Genomic DNA, 21,483 nt, shown 5'->3' on the forward strand with positions numbered 1-21,483 from the left:
CCTTGTCCATGCATGTTGAAACGTACACAGCACACAGTGAAACCGAGCAAAAGTGCGTGCATTCATCCACTGTCTGATCTTTAAACGAGAGCACGCAGACTAGAAAAAATAAATAGGCGAGACTAGCTAGCGCGCGCGTCGTCGACACGTCGCGTAGAATTTATGCAACGTACTGAATGCACTGCCCTTTATCAAACCAAGGTCCCGTCGCCTGTATTTGGAAATGGAGATGATATACTTTTAGAGGGCACGTACTTTGGTTTATGAACAATAGTTTTCTGTTATCCAATTCGTGTATGTAGGAATTTTCCTACTTAAATCATAGTATTCCTTAGTGGTAGAGGACCCGGATGGTGACAGCCGCCACACCTTGATTTGATCCAGAAAAAAATTATACATGTATTATGCATACCATGTTTTTAAAATGATACATTGCTGATAAAAGAAAAGGGACACGCGGACACGATAGTTGGGCCTATAGCAACGCCTAGTGACCCACACAATCCCATTATTTAGACATATTCATGCCATGAATAGTGTCAGATAGTTCGCTCCAGCACGCACGAAGCCCTTCCCTAACCCTAGGGACGCGCTCGCGCCACGAACCCTATCTAGCGCCGTTGGCGGCTAAATTGGGCGACTATGGGCGGCGAGCAAACGAATGTAGCGCATGACGATGTCGGTTGAAGGACGGACAACGCAGCCGGTTGCGGCTGAGGCGGGACACTGGGCACGAGCAAGGCGTCACTGCATAACGAGCAACGAACAATTGATGTGACCAAGCGAACGACGCGGCGGTCGCCATCTCCACATCCCTCGGAGAGATTGGATCGAGGGATCGCAGAGTCCTCCGACGCATTTGTTGTTGGGCGCTTGCTTGCTGGTTGCTGCGTGCTTGCTAGCCGAACTAGGCGCTGGGTGCTGGCTTGCCACTGCTTTAGTGCTTGGTTGCACTGATTAATGTTGTATGATGTTGTTGCTTGGTGCTGCTGACCTGCTGCTTTTGCTATTGTTTAGGCTAGGGAGTGACATACCCATGTATTTTGCAAGTACCATGGGGGTTGAAAAAATTGATGATCCACTAGTGGAAAACGGGCCTTTGGCCGGGACCCTTTAGTCCCGGCCTGCCTCTGGGCCGGGACTAAAGGCCCGGCCACGTCGCCCCAATTCTCAATGCCTCCATCGAGGCTTTAGTCCCGGCCCGTAAGGAGCCTTTAGTCCCGGTTCGTGTCCCAAACTGGGACTAAAGGGCTACGCGGTGGGCAGCCCGCATGTGCGTCACCTTTAGTCCCGGTTTGTGTCTTAAACCGGGACTAAAGTCCTCTGCCTATATATAGCACAACCCCCCTCTCCCCTCTTCCTTGCATTTTTCTTGGATGGAAGAGTGTGGGTGTGTGCTAGCTCTCCATTTTTTGTGGATGCACTAGAGGTGTTTGTTGAAATGTGTGTTAGAGCGATGCCGCTTTAGTTCACCGAACACAACTACGATATGAGATGCCCGAGCCACGCTTAAACCTCTTCCTCTTTATTTCTACTTATTCTAAAAGGTTAGCAATTATATTTCCTCGTTTAGACCGTGCGGTACTAATTTTTAGGATCGTGATTGTATTTGATATACTGTCGTATAACACAGATGAGCCATCCATGGATGTACGGTGATCGACGCACAGCCGCTTACACAGAAGGCGTGCATTCTTTTCGAGATGCAGCCGATGCGAACAAGCATGGTGGTGGCTATATGTTTTGTCCATGTGTTGAATGTCGGAATGAGAAGGATTACACTTCCTCAAGAGTCATTCAGAGCCACCTGTTTCTGTCCGGTTTTATGTCGGGCTATAATGTTTGGACCAAGCAAGGAGAAAGAGGGGTTATGATGGAAGACGACGATGAAGAAGAAGAGAACGATGATGACAACTACCGATCTATGTTTCCTGAGTATGCTGATACCGCAATGGAAGACAATGAAGAAGAAGATCAGGATGAAGAACGGGAACCAGATGAGCCCGCTGATGATCTTGGCCGGGTCATTTCTGATGCACGGCGAGGTTGCGACACAGAAAAGGAGAGGTTGTAGTTCGAGAAGATGTTACAGGACCACAACAAATTGTTGTACCCAACTTGTGAAGATGGCCAGAAGAAGCTGGGTAGCACACTGGAATTGCTGAAGTGGAAGGCAGAGACCGGTGTGACTGACTCGTCATTCGAAAAGTTGCTGGTACTAATGAAGAAGATGCTTGCAAGAAAGAACGAATTGCCCGCCAGCACGTACGAAGCAAAGAAGCTTGTCTTCCCTCTAGGATTAGACGTGCAGAAGATACATGCATGCCCTAATGACTGCATCCTCTACCGCGGTGAGAAGTACGAGAATATGGATAAATGCCCGGTATGCACTGCATTGCGGTATAAGATCAGAAAAGATGACCCTGGTGATATTGAGGGTGAGCCACCCAGGAAGAGGGTTCCTGCCAAGGTGATGTGGTATGCTCCTATAATACCACGGTTGAAACGTCTGTTCAGAAATAAAGATCATGCGAAGTTGTTGCGATGGCACATGGAAGATCGTATGAAAGACGATAAGTTGAGGCACACTGCTGATGGTCGGCAGTGGAGAAAAATCAAGAGAGAGTTCCCAAGATTTGCAGCTGACGCAAGGAACTTATGGTTAGGTCTGAGTACAGATGGCATGAATCCTTTTGGGGAGCAGAGTTGCAGTCACAACACCTGGCCCGTTACTCTATGTATCTACAACCTTCCTCATTGGTTGTGCATGAAGCGGAAGTTCATTATGATGCTAGTGCTTATCCAAGGTCCAAAGCAACCCGACAACGATATTGATGTGTACCTAAGGCCATTAGTTGATGAACTTTTTGTTGGGGAACGTCGCATGGGAAACAAAAATTTTCCTACGCGCACGAAGACCTATCATGGTGATGTCCATCTACGAGAGGGGATGAGTGATCTACGTACCCTTGTAGATCGTACAGCAGAAGCGTTAGTGAACGCGGTTGATGTAGTGGAACGTCCTCACGTCCCTCGATCCGCCCCGCGAACAATCCCGCGATCAGTCCCACGATCTAGTACCGAACGGACGGCACCTCCGCGTTCAGCACACGTACAGCTCGACGATGATCTCGGCCTTCTTGATCCAGCAAGAGAGACGGAGAGGTAGAAGAGTTCTCCGGCAGCGTGACGGCGCTCCGGAGGTTGGTGATGACCTTGTCTCAGCACGGCTCCGCCCGAGCTCCGCAGAAACGCGATATAGAGGAAAAACCGTGGAGGTATGTGGTCGGGCTGCCGTGGAAAAGTCGTCACAAATCAGCCCTAAAACCTCCGTATATATAGGTGGGAGGGAGGGGACCTTGCCTTGGGGCTCAAGGAGCCCCAAGGGGGTCGGCCGAGCCAAGGGGGGAAGGCTCCCCCCCCAAACCGAGTTGGACTTGGTTTGGTGGGTGGGAGTCCTTCCTTCCCTTCCCACCTCCTCCTTTTTTTTCTTTTCTCTTTGATTTTCTTTCCTAGGCGCATAGGGCCCCTTTGGGCTGTCACACCAGCCCACTAAGGGCTGGTGCGCCACCCTCAAGACCTATGGGCTTCCCCGGGGTGGGTTGCCCCCCCGGTGAACTCCCGGAACCCATTCGTCATTCCCGGTACATTCCCGGTAACTCCGAAAACCTTCCGGTAATCAAATGAGGTCATCCTATATATCAATCTTCGTTTCCGGACCATTCCGGAAACCCTCGTGACGTCCGTGATCTCATCCGAGACTCCGAACAACATTCGGTAACCAACCATATAACTCAAATACGCATAAAACAACGTCGAACCTTAAGTGTGCAGACCCTGCGGGTTCGAGAACTATGTAGACATGACCCGAGAGACTCCTCGGTCAATATCCAATAGCGGGACCTGGATGCCCATATTGGATCCTACATATTCTACGAAGATCTTATCGTTTGAACCTCAGTGCCAAGGATTCATATAATCCCGTATGTCATTCCCTTTGTCCTTCGGTATGTTACTTGCCCAAGATTCGATCGTTAGTATCCGCATACCTATTTCAATCTCGTTTACCGGCAAGTCTCTTTACTCGTTCCGTAATAGAAGATCCCATAACTTACACTAAGCTACATTGCTTGCAAGGCTTGTGTGTGATGTTGTATTACCGAGTGGGCCCCGAGATACCTATCCGTCACACGGAGTGACAAATCCCAGTCTTGATCCATACTAACTCAACTAACACCTTCGGAGATACCTGTAGAGCATCTTTATAGTCACCCAGTTACGTTGCGACGTTTGATACACACAAAGCATTCCTCCGGTGTCAGTGAGTTATATGATCTCATGGTCATCGGAATAAATACTTGACACGTAGAAAACAGTAGCAACAAAATGACACGATGAACATGCTACGTCTATTAGTTTGGGTCTAGTCCATCACGTGATTCGCCTAATGACGTGATCCAGTTATCAAGCAACAACACCTTGTTCATAATCAGAAGACACTGACTATCTTTGATCAACTCGCGAGCCAACTAGAGGCTTGCTAGGGACGGTGTTTTGTCTATGTATCCACACATGTATATAAGTCTTCATTCAATACAATTATAGCATGGATAATAAACGATTATCTTGATACAGGAATTATAATAATAACTATATTTATTATTGCCTCTAGGGCATAATTCCAACAGTCTCCCACTTGCACTTGAGTCAATAATCTAGTTCATATCACCATGTGATTCCAACGAATCCAACACCCATATAGTTATGGGGTCTGATCACGTCTTGCTCGTGAGAGAGGTTTTAGTCAACGGTTCTAAAACTTTCAGATCCGTGCGTTCTTTACAAATCTTTATGTCATCTTATAGATGCTGCTACTACGTGCTATTCGGAAATGCTCCAAATATCTACTCTACTATACGAATCCTTTTCACTACTCATAGTTATTCGGATTAGTGTCAAAGCTTGCATCGACGTAACCCTTTACGACGAACTCTTTAACCACCTCCATAATCGAGAAAAATTCCTTAGTCCATCAGTTACTAAGGATAAATTTTGATCACTCTCTGTACATCTCAACATACTTTGAGTCAAGGCACACATCAGGTGCGGTACACAGCATGGCATACTTTTAGATTCTACGGCTAAGGCATAGAAGACGACCTTCGTCTATTCTCTTTATTCTGCCGGGGTCGGGTTTTGAGTCTTACTCAAATTCACACCTCACAACGCAACCAAGAACTCCTTCTTTGGTGATCTATTTTGAACTCCTTCAAAAACTTGTCAAGGCATGCATCTTGTTGAAACTTCCATTAAGCGCTTTCGATCTATCTCCATAGATCTTTGATGCTCAACGTTCAAGTAGCTTAATCCAGGTATTCCTTTGAAAACTCCTTTCAAACAACCTTGTATGCTTTACAGAAATTCTACATTACTTCTGATCCACAATATGTCAACCACATATACTTATCAGAAATTCTATAGTGCTCCCACTCACTTCTTTGGAAATACAAGTTTTTCATAAACCTTGTACAAACCCAAAATCTTTGATCATCTCATCAAAGTGTATATTCCAACTCCGAGATGCTTGCACCAGTCCATTGAAGGATCACTGGAGCTTGCATACTTGCTAGTATCTTTAGGATCGACAAAACCTTCTGGTTGTATCACATACAATGTTTGCTCAAGGAAACCGTCGAGAAAACAATGTTTTGATATCCTACGTGCAATATTTCATAAATAATGCATCAACAACTAACATAATTCTAACAGACTTTTAGCATCGCTACGAGTGAGAAAGTCTCATCATAGTCAACTGTTTGATCTTGTCGGAAACATCTTTGCGACAACTCGAGCTTTTCTTAATAGTGATTTATCACCATCATCGTCTGTCTTCCTTTTAAAGATCCATCTTTACTCAATAGTCCTCTGACCATCAAGTAGTTCTTCCAAAGTCTACACTTTGTTTTCACACATGGATCCTCTCTCGGATTTCATGGCTTCCAGCCATTTTGTCGGAATCCGGGCCCACCATTGCTTTCTTCATAACTCGTAAGTTCATTGTTGCTCAACAACATGACCTCCAAGACAGGGTTACCGTACCACTCTGCAGTAGTACGCGACCTTGTCAACCTACGAGGCTTGTAGTAACTTGATCCGATGCTCGATGATCACCATCATCAGCTTCCACTTCAATTGGTGTAGGCGCCACAGGAACAACTTCCTGTGCCCTGCTACACACTGGTTGAAGTGATGGTTCAATAACCTCATCAAGTTCCACTACCACTCTCCCACTCAATTCTTTCGAGAGAAACCTTTCCTCGAGAAAGGATCCGTTTCTAGAAACAAACACTTTGCTTTCGGATCTGAGATAGGAGATGTACCCAACTGTTTTGGATATCCTATGAAGATGCATTTATCCGCTTTGGGTTCGAGCTTATCAGACCGAACCTTTTTCACATAAGTGTCGAAGCCCCAAACTTTCAAGAAACGACAGTTTAGATTTCTCTAAACCTCAGTCTATACTGTGTCATCTGAACGGAAATACGCGGTGCCCTATTTAAAGTGAGTGCGGTTGTCTCTAATGCATAACCCATAAACGATAGTGATAATTCGATAAGAGACATCATAGTATGCACCATACCAAATAGTGCGTGGCTATGACGTTCAGACACATCATCACACTATGATGTTCCAGGTGGCATGAACTGCGAAACAATTTCCACATTGTCTTAACTGCGTACCAAAACTCGTAACTCAGATATTCATTTCCATGATCATATCGTAGACAGTTTATCCTCTTATTACGATGAACTTCACTCTGAAACGGAATTGAACCTTTCAACATTTCAGACTTGTGATTCATTAAGTAAATACTCCTGTATCTACTCAAATCATCAGTGAAGTAAGAACATAATGATATCCACTGCGTGCTTCAGCACCCATTGGAATGCATACATCAAAATGTATCACTTCCAACAAGTTACTATCTTATTTCATCTCAATGAAAACAAGGCCTTGCTCATGTGGTATGATTTGCATGTCACTAGTGATTCGAAATCAGGTGAGTACAAAGATCCATCAGCATGGAGCTTCTTCATGCAATTTATACTAACATGACTCAAGCGGTAGTGCCACAAGTAAGTGGTACTATCATAGTTTACTCGTATCTTTTGGCACCAATATCATGAACATGTGTAACACTACGATCGAGATTCAATAAACCATTAAAGGTGAATATTCAAGAAAATAGAGTAACCATTATTCGCTTTAAATGAATAATCGTATTGCAATAAACACGATCCAATCATGTTCATGCTTAACGCAAGCACCAAATAACAATTATTTAGGTTTAACACCAACCCTGATGGTAGAGGGAGCGTGCGACGTTTGATCATATCAACCTTGGAAACACTTCCAACACGTATCGTCACCTCGCCTTTAGCTAGTCTCCGTTTATTCCGTAGCTTTCATTTCGTGTTACTAATCACTTAGCAACCGAACCGGTATCCAATACCCTCATGCTACTAGGAGTACTAGTAAAGTACACATCAACATCATGTATATCAAATACACTTCTTTCGACTTTTGCCAGCCTTCTTATCTACCAAGTATCTAGAGTTGCTCCGCCTCAGTGACTGTTCCCCTCATTACAGAAGCACTTAGTCTCGGGTTTGGCTTTAATCTTGGGTCTCTTCATTAGTGCAGCAACTGTTTTGCCGTTTCACGAAGTATCCCTTCTAGCCCTTGCCTTTCTTGAAACTTAGTGGTTTTACAAACCATCAACTATTGATGCTTCTTCTTGATTTCTACTTTCACAGTGTCAAACATCGCGAATCGCTCAAGGATCATTGTATCTATCCTTGATATGTTATAGTTCATCACGAAGCTCTCACAGCTTGGTGACAGTGACTTTGGAGAACCATCACTATCTCATCTGGAAGATTAACTCCCACTTGATTCAAGTGATTGTCGTACTCAGACAATCTGAGCACACGCTCAACGATTGAGCTTTTCTCCTTTACTTTGTGGACAAAGAATCTTGTTGGAGGTCTCGTACCTCTTAACAAGGGCACAAGCATGAAATCACAATTTCATCTCTTTAGAACATCACTTATGTTCCGTGACGTTTTACAACGTTTTTGGCGCCTTGCTTCTAAGCCATTAAGTATTTTGCACTGAACTATCGTGTAGTCATCAGAAACGTCTATGTCGGATGTTCATAGCATCCACAGACGACGCTCGAGGTGCAGCACACCGAGTGGTGCATTAAGGACATAAGCCTTCTGCGTAGCAACGAGGACAATCCTCGGTTTTACAGACTCAGTCTGCAAAGTTTGCTACTATCAATTTTCAACTAAATTTTCTCTAGGAACATATAAGAACAGTAGAGCTATAGCGCAAGCTACATCGTAATTCACAAAGACCATTAGACTATGTTCATGACAATTAGTTCAATTAATCATATTACTTAAGAACTCCCACTCAAAAAGTACATCTCTTTAGTCATTTGAGTGGTACATGATCCAAATCCACTATCTCAAGTCCGATCATCACGTGAGTCGAGAATAGTTTCAGTGGTAAGCATCTCTATGCTAATCATATCAACTATACGATTCATGCTCGACCTTTCGGTCTCATGTGTTTCGAGGCCATGTCTGCACATGCTAGGCTCGTCAAGCTTAACCCGAGTGTTCCGCGTGCGCAACTGTTTTGCACCCGTTGTATGTGAACGTTGAGTCTATCACACCCGATCATCACGTGGTGTCTCGAAACGACGAACTGTAGCAACGGTGCACAGTCGGGGAGAACACAATTTCATCTTGAAATTTTAGTGAGAGATCACCTCATAATGCTACCGTCGTTCTAAGCAAAATAAGGTGCATAAAAGGATTAACATCACATGCAATTCATAAGTGACATGATATGGCCATCATCATGCGCTTCTTGATCTCCATCACCAAAGCACCGGCACGATCTTCTTGTCACCGGCGCCACACCATGATCTCCATCAACGTGTCGCCATCGGGGTTGTCGTGCTACTCATGCTATTACTACTAAAGCTACGTCCTAGCAAAATAGTAAACGCATCTGCAAGCACAAACGTTAGTTATAAAGACAACCCTATGGCTTCTGCCGGTTGCCGTACCATCGACGTGCAAGTCGATATTATCTATTACAACATGATCATCTCATACATCCAATATATCACATCACATCGTTGGCCATATCACATCACAAGCATACCGTGCAAAAACAAGTTAGACGTCCTCTAATTTTGTTGTTGCATGTTTTACGTGGTGACCATGGGTATCTAGTAGGATCGCATCTTACTTACGCAAACACCACAACGGAGATATATGAGTTTCTATTTAACCTAATCCAAGGACCTCCTCGGTCAAATCCGATTCAACTTAAGTTGGAGAAACTGACACTTGCGAGTCATCTTTGAGCAACGGGGTTACTCGTAGCGATGAAACCAGTCTCTCGTAAGCGTACGAGTAATGTCGGTCCAAGCCGCTTCAATCCAACAATACGAGTAAGCGTACGAGTAATGTTTGGACCAAGCACGGAGAAAGAGGGGTTATGATGGAAGACGACGATGAAGAAGAAGAGAACGATAATGACAACTACCGATCTATGTTCCCTGAGTATGCTTATACCGCAATGGAAGACAATGAAGAAGAAGATCAGGATGAAGAACGGGAACCAGATGAGCCCGCTGATGATCTTGGCCGGGTCATTTTTGATGCACGGCGAGGTTGCGACACAGAAAAGGAGAGGTTGTAGTTCGAGCAGATGTTACAGGACCACAACAAATTGTTGTACCCAACTTGTGAAGATGGCCAGAAGAAGCTGGGTAGCACACTGGAATTGCTGAAGTGGAAGGCAGAGACCGATGTGACTGACTCGTCATTCGAAAAGTTGCTGGTACTAATGAAGAAGATGCTTGCAAGAAAGAACGAATTGCCCGCCAGCACGTACGAAGCAAAGAAGCTTGTCTTCCCTCTAGGATTAGACGTGCAGAAGATACATGCATGCCCTAATGACTGCATCCTCTACCGCGGTGAGAAGTACGAGAATATGGATAAATGCCCGGTATGCACTGCATTGCGGTATAAGATCAGAAAAGATGACCCTGGTGATATTGAGGGCGAGCCACCCAGGAAGAGGGTTCCTGCCAAGGTGATGTGGTATGCTCCTATAATACCACGGTTGAAACGTCTGTTCAGAAATAAAGATCATGCGAAGTTGTTGCGATGGCACATGGAAGATCGTATGAAAGACGATAAGTTGAGGCACACCGCTGATGGTCGGCAATGGAGAAAAATCGAGAGAGCGTTCCCGAGATTTGCAGCTGACGCAAGGAACTTATGGTTAGGTCTGAGTACAGATGGCATGAATCCTTTTGGGGAGCAGAGTTGCAGTCACAGCACCTGGCCCGTTACTCTATGTATCTACAACCTTCCTCATTGGTTGTGCATGAAGCGGAAGTTCATTATGATGCCAGTGCTTATCCAAGGTCCAAAGCAACCCGGCAACGATATTGATGTGTACCTAAGGCCATTAGTGGATGAACTTTTTGTTGGGGAACGTCGCATGGGAAACAAAAAAATTCCTACGCGCACGAAGACCTATCATGGTGATGTCCATCTACGAGAGGGGATGAGTGATCTACGTACCCTTGTAGATCGTACAACAGAAGCGTTAGCGAACGCGGTTGATGTAGTGGAACGTCCTCATGTCCCTCGATCTGCCGCGCGAACAATCCCATGATCAGTCCCACGATCTAGTACCGAACGGACGGCACCTCCGCGTTCAGCACACGTACAGCTCGACGATGATCTCGGCCTTCTTGATCCAGCAAGAGAGACGGAGAGGTAGAAGAGTTCTCTGGCACCGTGATGGCGCTCCGGAGGTTGGTGATGACCTTGTCTCAGCAGGGCTCCGCCCGAGCTCCGCAGAAACGCGATCTAGAGGAAAAACCGTGGAGGTATGTGGTCGGGCTCGCGTGGAAAGTCGTCACAAATCAGCCCTAAAACCTCCGTATATATAGGCGGGAGGGAGGGGACCTTGCCTTGGGGCTCAAGGAGCCCCAAGGGGGTCGGCCGAGCCAAGGGGGGAAGGCTCCCCCCCGAAACCGAGTTGGACTTGGTTTGGTGGGTGGGAGTCCTTTCTTCCCTTCCCACCTCCTCCTTTTTTTTTCTTTTCTCTTTGATTTTCTTTCCTAGGCGCATAGGGCCCCTTTGGGCTGTCACACCAGCCCACTAAGGGCTGGTGCGCCACCCTCAAGACCTATGGGCTTCCCCGGGGTGGTTTGCCTCCCCGGTGAACTCCCGGAACCCATTCGTCATTCCCGGTACATTCCCGGTAACTCCGAAAACCTTCCGGTAATCAAATGAGGTCATCCTATATATCAATCTTCATTTCCGGACCATTCCGGAAACCCTCGTGACGTCCGTGATCTCATCCGGGACTCCGAACAACATTCGGTAACCAACCATATAACTCAAATACGCATAAAACAACGTCGAACCTTAAGTGTGCAGACCCTGCGGGTTCGAGAACTATGTAGACATGACCCGAGAGACTCCTCGGTCAATATCCAATAGCGGGACCTGGATGCCCATATTGGATCCTACATATTCTACGAAGATCTTATCGTTTGAACCTCAGTGCCAAGGATTCATATAATCCCGTATGTCATTTCCTTTGTCCTTCGGTATGTTACTTGCCCGAGATTCGATCGTTAGTATCCGCATACCTATTTCAATCTCGTTTATCGGCAAGTCTCTTTACTCGTTCCGTAATACAAGATCCTGTAACTTACACTAAGCTACATTGCTTGCAAGTCTTGTGTGTGATGTGGTATCACCGAGTGGGCCCCGAGATACCTATCCGTCACACGGAGTGACAAATCCTAGTCTTGATCCATACTAACTCAACTAACACCTTCGGAGATACCTGTAGAGCATCTTTATAGTCACCCAGTTACGTTGGGACGTTTGATACACACAAAGCATTCCTTCGGTGTCAGTGAGTTATATGATCTCATGGTCATAGGAATAAATACTTGACACGCAGAAAACAGTAGCAACAAAATGACACGATCAACATGCTACGTCTATTAGTTTGGGTCTAGTCCATCACGTGATTCTCCTAATGACGTGATCCAGTTATCAAGCAACAACACCTTGTTCATAATCAGAAGACACTGACTATCTTTGATCAACTGGCTAGCCAACTAGAGGCTTGCTAGGGACGGTGTTTTGTCTATGTATCCACACATGTAAATGAGTCTTCATTCAATACAATTATAGCATGGATAATAAACGATTATCATGAACTAAGAAATATAATAATAACTAATTTATTATTGCCTCTAGGGCATATTTCCAACACTTTTACAGTTGTGGGCCGAACCAGGTGTACGTGTGTGGGACGAGCACAAACAAGAGGAATTTGACCTTCGAGCGTTGCTTTTCGTAACCATCAATGATTGGCCTGCTCTTAGTAACATTTCAGGACAGTCAAACAAGGGATACAATGCATGCACGCACTGTTTGGATCAGACAGAAAGTACATATGGACAAATGTAGGAAGAATGTGTACCCGTACAATCGTCGTTTTCTTCCGCCCAAGCATCCCTTAAAGAAAAAAGGCAAGCATTTCAATGGCAAGGCAGAACCCCGGGGGAAGCCTGTCATCCGTACTGGTGCTGAAGTATTTGATATGGTCAAAGATTTAAAATTAATCTTTGGAAAGGGTCCTGGCAGCCAACCTGTTCCTAACGGACCTGATAAGCGCGTACCCATGTGGAAGAAGAAATCTATATTTTGGGAGCTACCCTACTGGGAAGTCCATGAGGTCCGCTCGGCAATCGACGTGATGCACCTGACGAAGAATCTCTGCGTGAATATTCTAGGCTTCCTGGGCTTGTATGGGAAGTCAAAAGATACACCGGAAGCACGGGAGGACCAGGAACGTCATAAAGGAAGAGATGGCATGCATCCAGGGCAGTTTCAAGGGCGTGCCAGCTACGCTCTTACTAAGGAAGAGAAGGAAATCTTCTTTGAAGTCCTTTTCAGTATCAAGGTCCCGACTGGCTTCTCGTCGAATATAAAGGGAATCGTAAATATGAAAGACAAAAAATTCCAAAACCTAAAGTCTCATGACTGCCACGTGCTTATGACGCAATTGCTTCCGGTTGCATTGAGGGGAATTCTAACGGAAAATGTTCGCCTGACAATTGTGAAGGTATGTGCATTCCTCAATGCAATTTCTCAGAAGGTAATCGATCGAGAAAGTCTATCAGGGTTACAGATTGATGTGGTCCAATGTCTGGTCAGCTTTGAGTTGTTGTTCCTGCCATCCTTCTTCAATATAATGACACACCTCCTAGTTCACCTAGTCGAAGAGATTAGAATTCTCGGTCCTGTGTTTCTACACAATATGTTCCCCTTCGAGAGGTTCATGGGAGTCTTAAAGAAATATGTTCGTAACCGTGCTAGGCCAGAAGGAAGCATCTCCAAGGGGTATGGAACAGAGGAGGTCATTGAGTTTTGTGTGGACTTTCTTCCTGACCTTAAGCCGATTGGTGTTCCTAAATCTCGGTATGAGGGTAGGCTGACAGGAAAAGGCACACTAGGAAGGTAAGCAAAAGTATGTATGGACGAGCATTCTTTCTCTCAAGCACACTACACAGTTCTACACAATTCCACCGTGGTGGCTCCGTATATCGTGAGACACAAGAATATTCTACGCTCCGCAAACCCGGGGAAGGCTGACTCTTGGATTAAAGGGGAACACGAGAAGACTTTCGGTAGTTGGTTGCAGACACATCTCATGAATGACGACACCGTTGGAGATCAGCTGTACTGTTTGGCCAGGCCACCATCTTCGACTATATGTACTTTCCAAGGGTATGAGATAAATGGGAATACATTTTACACGGTTGCCCAAGATACAAAGAGCACCAACCAAAATAGTGGTGTCCGCTTTGATGCAACACACGAGAATGGGCACTGTTTGGAAACATATTACGGGTACATAGAGGAGATATGGGAACTTGACTATGGACCTACTTTTAAGATCCCTTTGTTTCGGTGCAAATGGGTGAAGCTGACAGGAGGCGGGGTAGTTGTAGACCAAAAGTACGACATGACAACAGTGGATCTCAACAATCTTGCGTACATGGACGAACCATTTGTCCTAGCCAATGATGTCGCTCAGGTTTTCTATGTGAAGGACATGTCTACAAAAACGAGAAAAAGAAATCAGCAAAAGAAGATATCGTCCGATGAGCCAAAATGCCACATAGTTCTTTGAGGGAAAAGAAACATCATGGGAGTAGATGACAAGACAGACATGTCAGAAGATTATAATAAGTTTCATGAAATTCCGCCCTTCAAAGTGAAAACTGACCCAAGCATCCTACTGAATGATGAAGATTCTCCATGGCTACGACCCAGAAGAAAACAGAAATAATAGATAGGAATATTGGTGCAATAATGTAATACAAAAAGTTTTGTGATGTGGCTTTGAATGGTGCATTTTGAACACACAAAAAGTATGGAGTTCAAATAAGTTCAAAAAATGAAATCCCTTTGTAAGAGATGAGTTCTCGTTCGAAACGCTGATACTTCGAGAGAGATTGTCCGTTTTGTACACGAAGTGCATCCAGTTTTTGTCGTAGCCCTCTGAACTTTTTAACACATGCTATGTGGGTGAAATTATGATAGCATGCCAACTTTCAACATTTTCAGAGTTCATTTGTAGTGCTTTTCAATTTCAGGGTCAACTAGCTCAAAAAAAAAAGTAAATGCACGAAGAATACCAAATGAAGTCAGAAATTGTTGAAATTTTGTGATGTGCCTTTGAATGGTGCATTTTGAACACACAAAAAGTATGGAGTTCAAATAAGTTCAAAAAAAATGAAATCCCTTTGTAAGAGATGAGTTCTCGTTCGAAACGCTGATACTTCGAGAGAGATTGTCCGTTTTGTACACGAAGTGCATCCAGTTTTTGTCGTAGCCCTCTCAAATTTTTAACACATGCTATGTGGGTGAAATGATGATAGCATGCCAACTTTCAAGATTTTCAGAGTTCATTTGTAGTGCTTTTCAATTTCAGGGTCAACTAGCTCAAAAAAAAAAGTAAATGCACGAAGAATACCAAATGAAGTCAGAAATTGTTGAAATTTTGTGATGTGCCCTTGAATGGTGCATTTTGAACACACAAAAAGTATGGAGTTCAAATAAGTTCAAAAAAATGAAATCCCTTTGTAAGAGATGAGTTCTCGTTCGAAACGCTGATACTTCGAGAGAGATTGTCCATTTTGTACACGAAGTGCATCCAGTTTTTGTCGTAGCCCTCTCAACTTTTTAACACATGCTATGTGGGTGAAATGATGATAGCATGCCAACTTTCAACATTTTCAGAGTTCATTTGTAGTGCTTTTCAATTTCAGGGTCAACTAGCTCAAAAAAAAGTAAATGCACGAATAATACCAAATGAAGTCAGAAATTGTTGAAATTTTGTGATGTGCCTTTGAATGGTGCATTTTGAACACACAAAAAGTATGGAGTTCAAATAAGTTCAAAAAAATGAAATCCCTTTGTAAGAGATGAGTTCTCGTTCGAAAATAGTTTATTTTTAGCAAGAAAATTAATAGAACTAGTTTATTTTTTTAGTTTATTTTACGATGCCTGTCCCTCATCCTCGTCGTCGACTCGGCGGAGGACACCTGCTTGATCAGAGGGGCCCTGTCCGGGACTGGGCTCCGCCCGGCTGGTATTGGGAGGTGCTACCTTCCGGGGGGCGTAGGTTGGTGAGGAGCCAGCCCGTCGTTGACCCGATCCTTGTTTGGTGGTGGTCGCGTGGGCCAGTGAGGGTGCCGAGGCTTCCGGACACCCCGGAGGTGGTACGTCACCGTGTCAGCGAGGAGGATGAGCACGTCCGTCGCTACATGGTTGCGTTGGAGGGCAGGTTCGAGCATACCTGGCAGGTTCTTTGGGGATCTCACTGGAGCTATGATCCTGTGATGGTTCCTTCTCTTTGGGTGTCCACCGCCCGCGCCGATACCCGTCGGGTGCTACGGTTCTAGATGTATCAGTGATGCTATATGTATGATAGTATTCAAGGAGTATTAGTGATAATATTCGACGATGTACGGACAAAAGAGATGATGTATTTGCTTATAATTGAATGCATGCTAATTTGAATACTACTTTATTTTACGATTTGGTTTTGCTTATTGAATGCTCAAATTGGAGAAGTACTCCTACTTTGAATACTATGCAGAAATCTAGGAGTCCCGGGTGGAGCCACGACCCGGGACTAAATTTGTTTTGGAACGGAGTTCCTGATAGAATAATTCTTTTTTCGTACAAAGGTTAAGAGAATCCGTTAGACATATTTTAGAGTTTAGGTTCTAGCCAAGACCCGGGACTAAAGGTCCTCCTATATAAAACGACACTTCGAAGTTTCCAACCCCTCTTATATAGTTTGTTAGTTTATTAGTTAATCAAATGTCCGTTTTCTGTAGAACTATGGATCCACATATCAGGAATCTCGAAGAGGAAGAACTTCTCGAAGATATAATCAAAGACGGCCCCGACGTTGAACCAGCTGAATCTCCGTCGTCATATCTAAACCCCTCTGGATATGGAATGGTGGTCGACCGACACGAAGATGAAGCCGATGGGGCAGGAGATAGGTCCAATGACGGAGAAGGTGATAGCTCCACTGATGGAGAAGCCGGTGAAGAAATAATAAAGTCCGACGAGGTATACATATGAAGTTCGACAATCACTTGTAATATGTGAAAAATATTGGAGATAGCTCTATATTGTATACATATACATTCATTTGACGAATGTTTCTCCCTCTTAGGCCTCCACATCGAGCAAAGCTACGAAACGAGGCCCGACTAGAAAGTTGGATGCACAGACGCATTACACCTTTGAGGTGATATTGCCTACGGGTGAACCCAAGCTTCCTAAGAATGGTGCTAACACATTCAAGAAGCAATGCAGAGTTCTCGTTAGGGATCACGTCCCGATCAGCGTTCCGGAGTGGAACAAGCGCAAAGGGCAGCCGATAGTGACTATGTCGCCGAAAGGTACAAAGATAATCTTTGGAATGATCTCATGTCACATTTCAACCTGCCAGAATGTGAGAATGAAGACACCGCAAACTGAGGGCCAAAGTCAAGCAGTGGACTCTAAAGAAGATGGCCGAACTGTTCCGTAGTTGGAAGAAGAAGCTATGGAAAAACTACCTGAAGACAAAGAAAGTGCCAGTATTTGAGGGGTATCTAGCCAAGCAGGCGAATCACTAGAAGGCATTTCAAGAGTACAAGGAGTCAGAAGATGCCCAGGCATTATCATAAAAGAACAAGATAAATGCCGACAAGAAGAAATATCACCACAATCTGGGGCCAGGGGGCTATGAGACTGCCATCCCAAAGTGGGATAAGAAAGAGCAAGATCTGCTAGCTAAAGGCATCGTACCTGAACCACTCCGTGATGAGTGGGAATTGAGAGCAAGAAATTGGTTCCTTGCGCATGGTGGTTCGTACAACGAAGAAATAGGGGACCTCATCTGTAGTGACGGTCTTAGGATACCCAGGGAGAATTGGAAAAGGATAGTGAAAGAAATTAAGGAGGGAAAAAGAAAGTTCACTGCAGATAGAGAGAAAGATTTGCTCACACTGGTCCTCGGCAATGACGAACATGGAGAACGAACGCGAGGCTTCGGTCCTTCTTACCCGTGGTGGCTTGGGTTTGCCAGAGACCAAGACACTTACAGAAGCCGAGAGAGAGCAAAGAAGCAGCAGCATGATGAGGAGAATGACAAGTTCAACCAGTTGCTTGCCAGGATTAACGAGCAACAGAAGCAGATTGATGAGCTTAGAGGAGTAGCGCGCGAGGAAGATCCTGCATTTGATATTACCGGCGCCCCATCTAAGCGGAAAAGCAGCGTGGCTGAATCTGAGGCCCCACCTGACGATGCACGAAGAATGATAGAGGGCGGTCCCGGCTACCCCGTGGATGGAATCAAGGAGTCAACATCATGTGAACTCCATCAGAAATTCAAGAACATATCCATGAAGGTGGCCATCGGACAAGCTTTACCTTCTGGCCCTGATGCACGCTGGCATAGCCGTGAGATTCCAACTCGCTTCGCTAAAGTCAGGGTGGATGAAATCATGGCGGGGTTTCATGATATGGAGCTTGACATAGCTGGACCCGAAGATGAGAGGACACTCGGAGAAGTACTGGGTGGAGTCATCCTATGGGACAAGAACTACATCAAGCTTCCAGGCTCGGCCCCAAGGACAATACCGCCTCCGAGTCATCGCAGGTCACCTACACCTCCATTACCTCCAAGCCCTCCACATGACGTCGGCCAGCACAACACGAGTCCATCTCGGTCACCGCCGCCGGACTTGGGTCGTCCGTCTCCGCCGCCGCCCGCTCCGGATACTAAGCGGAAGCGTGCCAGCAAGAACGCTCCGCCGACGATTTCTAAGCGATGGAGCCCCCCAAAGCGCAAACGGTCGCCCCTCCCAAAGGTACCTCATGCTAATCTTCCTATCAGACCTTATGATCGTACCCCCGAGGAAAACACCAGGATAGCAAAGGAACATCATGATGCGCAGATGAAAAAGAAGGAACCCAAGCCCCGCCCGGAATACACCAAGAAGCAAATAGCATTTGCAAAATACTTCACGACCCTTCCATCACAGTATGACTTACACCATAAGCCTGATGACTATACACGCACATTGCAGAAGGAAGTGAAAAAGAGCAGATCACGTGCAAGTGCAAGTGGGAGCAAATCAAGTTCAACTACAAGCAAGAAAAAATCAGACGTTCCTCAGCTTGGACAACAGGCCAAACAGTCGATCCCACCCCTCAGGGTGTTCCCCTCGAATGTCCCCCCTCCGGTGCAGGGGCAAGATTTTGAATTAGCAAAGAAGTGGGCGGATGAATGGGGTATCTCGGTTGAAGACATTCTGGCTTCCCAAGACGGCAGGTTACCCAAGGCTGTGGTAGCCCCTAAGCCACAGTTTGTCATGGGAGCGCCGTTGGTCAGCAAAGATGATCTTCCAACAAATATGCGTTACTTGCATACATGGTACTTAAGTGAATCAAAGAATGGGAGAACGATGATCGTGGTGAGTGTCCCACGGGAGTACTACGGCGCCCCGAAGAAATCCATATCGACTTTGATGAACTCTTCCAGATGTACAATGGCGACGCCCTCGACAAATCGCTTATGAGTTGCTATTGTCTGTAAGTTTTTCAATTCATTGTCTACATATAACTTGTTTAGTTATTTCAATTCATTGTCTATATATAACTTGTACTCTATTATGCAGAATGAAGATTCTGGATTGTAAAAGTAGGAACATCCTAAATATTGAGTTTATTGACCCAAATAAAATACATATAGCGACGCTAACTCATAAACCCAAGGAGACGGAGGAAAACCTTCTAAGGTTTCTAACAGATCAAAATTTCTGTGACCACATACTGTTTCCATACAACTTCAGGTGAGGGTCTTTACTCTGTTGTGTCCATTCACTTATAAGTGTAATTGATAAGTTACTGACACACACACACACACACACACACATATATATATACATACATACATGTGCAGCTTCCATTGGATTCTGTTGGACATTCAAATTGATAAGGGAAGAGTTGATGCCTTCGACCCATTATCGAGACCCTTGGAACAGTTCCAAAGCCTGCAGGACATGCTCCAAGGGTAATTTCAATCATTCTTGCGCTCTATCGGTCTCTTTCGATGATTTTCTGATATACCAATTAATGAAAAACTTAGCAAATCATTATCCTTGTCGGGCAGGGTTTGGAAGCGGTTCAAGTGCGTGACTCCCGGTATCGAGCCTGAGAAGCTGACCTTTAGAGCGGCTCAGGTAAGTAGTAGTATGATATACTTCTATTTTCAATACATTTATGATGCTAGATTATTATTTTGATTATATATATTCTATTCTCGTAAAGTGCGACCAACAGCCACGGGGGACGCATCTATGCGGATACTATGTTTGCGAGACCATTCACACGTTTACCTCTGAGCACAAGGATCACAGATTCGACGTAAGCAATGAACATTCACACCTCTATTTTTACCCGTCATTCTTTGTTATCATGATTGATATTCATATTCATCTCCTCTTCTTATATAGTACACGACCATGAGGACGAAGGTCCTACCAGAGCAACGCGCGATTGCTGTTGCAGAGGAGCTTGCGACCTTTCTGAGGACGGAAGCTATAGATGACAAAGGACGATTTAGTGTAGCTAGGGGCCATTACTGATGTTCGTCCATGTAATCGAATAGACGGGCTCTAGTCCCGATAATTCAGATCTCCATATAATTGTATATATATGCTCGCTTGTAAGATAAGTTAATCTTATATATATATGCATAATTATTTCTATTTAAATTATATCAAAACTAATTCCCGAACACCAAACGAGGCATCACGTTAATCTCCCGATCACCTAAACCCTAAAACCCTAAAACCCAAAAATAATTTCATTCAAAAAAAACCCAAAAATAAACAAAATCTGAAACTCTTTAGTCCCGGTCCGTGTAACGAACCGGGACTAAAGGGCGTGCCCCTGGGGCGCTACGAGGCGCCCACGTGGAGCACCTTTAGTCCCGGCTTGAAACAGGACCGGGACTAAAGGTTAGGACTCTAGTCCCGCCCCTTTAGTCCCGGTTGGTGAACCGGGACTAAATCCCCTTACGGGCCGGGGTAAAGGCCCCGTCCCCACTAGTGATCATTCACATCACTCGGGACTTGAAAGAGGCATGGAGGCAACAAGCGGGGCAGAATTTCGGTGGCATCTCATACAATCAATTATTCTTTGTCTTTATTACATGTCATTTTATTAATTATTTACATATATTCGTCGTATCATGGTATGATTGTTTCTAAAAGTCCACATATCAATATCGCGTGTCCATGTCCCTGTCATGTCCCTGTCAGTGCTTCGTAGTTACATCACATGTCGCTCATCAAGATCAAGTGAATTCCGCGGAAGGAGAGAATTGCTTGTTATTATGCTTAAGAGTCTGTCACACCTTAATTGTTTTGTGTCCTTGGCCTCTGTTATTCCTTATCTCCTTTTTTGTTTTCCAGGCTTGTTATTTCTCGGACACAAATCTCGATTTAGGGAGCACATTAGAGCAGCTCCCTAAGGCCGAGATGGGATGACGCAACTCATGTTTATGGAGGGTATGCATTGTTGGAGATATGCTCTAGAGGCAATCATGTATGATGATATTTTCTATGTGTTTATAAATAAAGATAGTCCTTGGACATTATCAAGTACGTGACTTGTTTGTGAGACTATGCATTGTATGATGACTGTCCTAAAGAGTCCCTAATCAAAAGGGTTGTGTGGACGCGCACCGAGTTAGACTAGCATATATATGACA

The sequence above is a fragment of the Hordeum vulgare genome, chromosome 7H (genome assembly GCF_904849725.1).
Source record: "Hordeum vulgare subsp. vulgare chromosome 7H, MorexV3_pseudomolecules_assembly, whole genome shotgun sequence".
In the NCBI taxonomy this organism is placed as follows: Eukaryota; Viridiplantae; Streptophyta; class Magnoliopsida; order Poales; family Poaceae; genus Hordeum; species Hordeum vulgare.